The following is a 5,333-nucleotide window of genomic DNA, read 5'->3' on the forward strand; positions in this document are numbered from 1 at the left end:
TGTATTGGACGGTGGAGATTATTCTGTTTGGGATCCATGTGAAATGCTATATCCAATCACAATAGAGTGTATCATGTACAAGTAATTGCACATTAGATACTACCCACTAAAGCTTGATCAATCAAAAGAACTTTGGGCGGCATTTCTCAAAAATAAAAATCCCGGTTAGTTCAAAATTTGAATCGGAAGAAAACTAGAAATCCTACTCCAAAATCATTATTTCTCCCCATGCTCTCTCTCTCTCTCTATGGAAAAATCCTACTCCAAAATCATTATTTCTCCCCATGCTCTCTCTCTCTCTCTCTCTCTCTCTCTCTCTCTCTCTATGGAAAACCCTAATCGCCCTTTTGGTTTTCTGAACCAGGTTCATCCGCTCTTGCCTCCGCTCCCATCGGACCACCAGTCCACCACAGGCCCCCCACCGGATCGCTAAAACAATAACCACCACAACGCACAATCCTTTCAAAACACCTTAGCCAAACAAGCCCCTTCCTCTATTCTCGTTCCATACTTGTGAACAACGAAGGCTGAAGCAACGAAAACCTTGCTTTTCCTTACTTGTGAACAACCGGCCGCCATCGATGATTGCAACTACAACAACCTGCTTTTCCCTCATCAACGTCTCATTTTCTGTGTGTATCGGGTGCTCAGGACCTCAACACCACCCGCCTCCCTCTACAGCCGCCACCGTCACACTTTCCAGGCACACACACAAACATACACCAGCTACCGGGCCTCCACCGTCTCCTGAAACACTTGCCTTCCACCGCACCTCTTCCATCACTTCTACAACAGCTACTGCTAGAAGTTGGGTCATTAATTTTGTTGTTATTTGTTTGCATCTGGTTGTGAAGGTTTTGATCAAATCGGTAACAACATGGTAAGATTCCCCTACTTTTGTGTTTATATGTTTACATATGGAGTTTTTGGTTTCGATTACATATCTTCTTTGATTATTTGGAATGAGAGGAACTGATGGTTTTGGAGACAAGGCCCATGCCAGTTGACTGGGAAATATAACATGGCAGGTAACATTTTTTCTTTTGCTCTTGCTACTAGCTTCACATTTTTGACAGGTTCTCGAGTTGTATACAAATATTTGTGTACAGGTGTGTTGATTTTTCAGTAATTGAGTGTATCTGTAGGTAGTTGTATGTCTATGAGTCTATTATTGAAGAAAATTGTACCATAATGTATAAAACTTTCATTTGTGTCTCTCCCTCTCTATGTTTTTGTGTCTCTCGAGTTTCATGAGAGATGAAGAAACAGGGTGCCTGGGATTTGTTTGTAATCTAAGATAAATAAAACTTTCGTTTGCTCATGTTTTAGTTTCTTGGATCTTAGAAAGGAATAAAATCCAGGTTTATATAGTGGTGCCTGGGATGAAGCGAAACCCTACCGCTTTATGTTTTTTATAACAATACAAATGTATCACGATTTCTTTTTTATTTTGGGTTTTTTGTTTGTGGAATTTTTTTTCCTGATAATCGATTTGGTTTTTTTGTTGCTTTGTACAGATCTGGAAATCATCTTCATCTTCTTCGTTTTCTCATCCACCAAGATAACAAAAATTGTTGTGATTAAGATAAAAACATGAACGAATGGAGGTGAAGGAAGATTGAATGAAGAGGGATAAGAACACAAAGTAAGAAGTGGTTGAATGTTTGGTTCTTCTAAAACTCAACTAGGAAATTCAAGACTCCAGTCAGATGTCTAAGACCTCGGAAGTAAGATATTACTCTTTTGATAATGTTCAATCTTCAAAACTGATGTTTTGTTCTTAGATTTTTTAGCTGCTAAGGTAATTGGTTTAACAACTTTCTACAGTTTTCTTATCTGTTTAGATATATTAGGGGTGCACGCCAAGTCCTCGATGAAATGCACTATTTTGTTCGTATTCCATTTAAAATCACCTTCTTGATATTCTCCGATTACGCTCTCTCTACAATTTCATTGCTATCTTCTCCATTAACAAGAATGATGCCACACTTACCGTTACCTACAACCAAACCATTCGTCATCTACTTACCGCCATCAAATCCCCACTCCACAAATGGAGTTGCTCAAGTCATTCTCCCTCTCTCTTCCGAGATAAATCTCTTTACAAACCCCAAAAAAGGTTGTGTTATTTACTTTTCTTTATTTGATGCAGATTTGGATGTTGGATAGATGTCTATTTAGATGCAAGTTGTCGAACAAACTCCTTGAAGCATGTCTCTTCTACCATTAACCACCTACATCAGCTGAAAACATAGGTCTATAAACATGCACTTATACCTCCTTTACTTCTGAAAACCTAAATATTCCTCTCTTTTTTATTTATGTTTTCAAGGTTTATATATTCCATTTCCAGGTATCACCATTATTTATATCTAATGTCATATGGTTTGTTTTTCTTTTTCAGATCTGCAAATGTTGAATTAAGAAGATAGATCTTACAAGCATTTGATATGTATTAAAAATATATGGTAAAATATTATTTTGTTTTATATAAGATATATTTTGTTTTGATTGGTACATTTTAGATCTAAAATAGTAAATGCGTCAAATGGATTTTGAAGTTTCATTTTTGTTTTTAAGTTATCAGATCTGAAATGTGTATTTTTTTTGTCTATATTTTTTTAATATAAAAATGTGTAGTGAAGTATAAAGGTCCAAAAGTTTGGAGGAAATCTGACCTTAAATCCGTTTCCTGGTTCATGGTTTGGCCACATTGATCAACATTACATATTTCTTCTAAATTTTATTCTTTTAATTTCGTGGTTTAAAATTATATGTTATTCTCTTTCTCAAAAGAAAGAAAGAAAGAAAGATGAAAATATTTAATAAAAATAGTATAAACATAGTTGCTTATTGTTTAGTAGGAGGAATAGGAAACGGCTATACAGTTTAGAAAGAAAGATGAAAATATTTAATAAAAATGGTATAAACATAGTTTCTTACTGTTTAGTAGGAGAAATAGGAAACGGATATACAGTTTTCTATAATTTATTAGTTTTTAATAATTAGTTTGGTTGGAATTTAAAGAAGAAAGCAATGATTTAGTTTAAGAAAATATAGCTGTAAATCATAAAGAAAAGTCAATGGCTATCACTGCCATCTCAGGCTGGAGGGAGTGGTGCCACTGAAACTGTATTCTCTCCCCCGCCACATAAGCGTCATGTCACTTTTTACCACTCAAGTGTGGTTTCATGCCACATTTTTTTTTTTTTGATATTTTAATTTAATAAAACTTTTTTTTAACTATTTTAATTTAATATAACTTCTATTTTAATAAAAAAACATAATTTTTTATTATTTGAAATTAAAAAAAAAACAGTACATTGCGATTACTTAAAAAAAATGACATTTAAATTTTTTTATTTTTGAGAGAGTGGTGATTTAAAAAAAAAATTGAGAGATAGAGGAGATTGTGTTGTGAAAAAAAAAATTGATATGTATATATATAGAAAAGAAAAAAAAAAAAAAAACTCACGGTACTGGAGGACCGCACTGCGGCCAAGACCGCACCAGATCGCAGTCTGGGAGCGGTGTTCGCGTCCTATGTGGCACAAAGTGCGGTCTTGGACCGCACCCATACCCACCAGCCTCATATCGTTAATTTGGTAATGGTCTACTAGAATTCCATATCGTATGGGTATTGTGTTAATAGCGTTTTATTTATTTATTATTTATTTCATAATCAACTTTGGAAAATAACATGTTTGAAATTTTTAATTTTTGTTTTTAGTGGTTTATTATTCTTAAAGTTAATAAAGGTATGTAAGGCTAAACAAAATTCACAACAAATATAATATTAAAAAAAAGTAATGTTATTATTGAATATCTAAAAAAGATTACTCTATCTATATATACATGATATTAATAGGAGATATGATAAAAAGTGCAAAAATCTTATATCGATTTATTTCTTATAAAATAATTATAAAAATGGTTTTATAAGACAAAAATAACATATAAAACAGAAGTAAAACTTATACAATTTTTATATTAATAATTAATTAATGTAAAAATATTATTCTATGAATAATTTTCTTTTTATTATATTATTTGTTATTTTTTGTTTTAGACTTCAAATTATAACTTACAAATGTTTGATGTAAATTAACATCTTATAGTCTAAACAAGTAGATATAAATATGCATTTTTTTTTTATCTACCTTTGGATTTTATCTTTTACCTTAAAAAAAAAAAAGTAAATTGCATTCGGACATAATAGATCATAAAATCTTATAATGTGCTACTCTTATTATGTTCTCTATACCTCTCTAAGTCTTTATCCCTCCTATTTTACTTTTTTCGTAAGCATAAGTTTTACTAATTTTATATATGTATAAACTAAATAACTGCTTATTTTCCATATATATATATATATATATATATATATATATATATATATATATATATATATATATATATATATATATATTTCTTTTTAAAGCTCAAGACCAGACAATTCAAAATGTTGGTGTTTTTCTACCTGAATTAGTATTTTCTCTTGGACAACTTTACGTTGCAATACATAAGTCTTAGTGAAGCCTACTAAAGATTTTAATCAAGCTGGAGTTTACACATCAATGTGGTTTATCGAGAAGTCTTACATGATATGCAAAATACAATTGTGCATGGATATTAGTGATATAATTTAGAATGTAATGACATTTGTCGATGATTATATGTTTTCTTAGAATATGATATGTTTGATGCATTGTACGTTTTTGAAATATGACGTGAAATGTAAAAATTTAATTTCTAGCTATTATGTAATTTTGAACATACTACTATTTTTATCTCGAAAATGCATTACAAAAGAAAAACTAAACCATATGAAGAAACTATTTATCTCCAAAAGGCTAAAAGGAACAAATTATCGGAATGAAACAAATCGAAAGGAAGCGATTTGACGACCGCCGAAATGACACTAACTTTCGTTCGGAAATTAATCGCCAGAATAAAACAAATCGTTGCCGCCGCATCGCGCGGGTACGCTACTAGTATATATATATATATATATATATATATATATATATATATATATATATATATATATATATATATATATATATATAGGGTGAGGTTCAATAGAGAACTATTATTAACCATTAAACCAAGGAACCAATCTTTTTTTTTCAACTTTTAGAACTTACTTTTTATCAGGAAAAAAACTAAAAATATAGAAATTCGTAACTTTTTTATCATTTTTCCAATGATATAAAATTCGATAAAATTTTTATTTTTTATTTTTTTCATCAAATTCACAGTGTGAATCTGTGCTGATTAAGAAGTTTTATCTGAATTCACATGATGAATCTGAAAAATATATAAGCATTAAT

The 5,333-nt window shown here is 30.9% G+C and overlaps 1 long non-coding RNA gene across 3 annotated transcripts; it reads left to right on the forward strand.

Moving 5' to 3' along the window:
* The first annotated feature begins 210 nt into the window (after nt 1-210).
* Nucleotides 211-2,583, forward strand: LOC145018731 (uncharacterized). Of its 3 annotated transcripts, none has more exons than XR_013667139.1 (5): nt 211-1,028; nt 1,518-1,727; nt 1,845-2,067; nt 2,153-2,255; nt 2,405-2,583. It is a non-coding gene; the product is annotated as an uncharacterized LOC145018731 (long non-coding RNA). The 3 variants fall into 3 exon arrangements; XR_013667138.1 differs by having other exon boundaries at nt 212-1,028; nt 1,828-2,067; XR_013667137.1 differs by lacking the exon at nt 1,845-2,067 and having other exon boundaries at nt 222-1,028.
* The last annotated feature ends 2,750 nt before the right edge of the window (nt 2,584-5,333 follow it).

The sequence above is a fragment of the Lactuca saligna genome, chromosome 9 (genome assembly GCF_052625555.1).
Source record: "Lactuca saligna cultivar CGN05327 chromosome 9, ASM5262555v1, whole genome shotgun sequence".
Taxonomy (NCBI): Eukaryota; Viridiplantae; Streptophyta; class Magnoliopsida; order Asterales; family Asteraceae; genus Lactuca; species Lactuca saligna.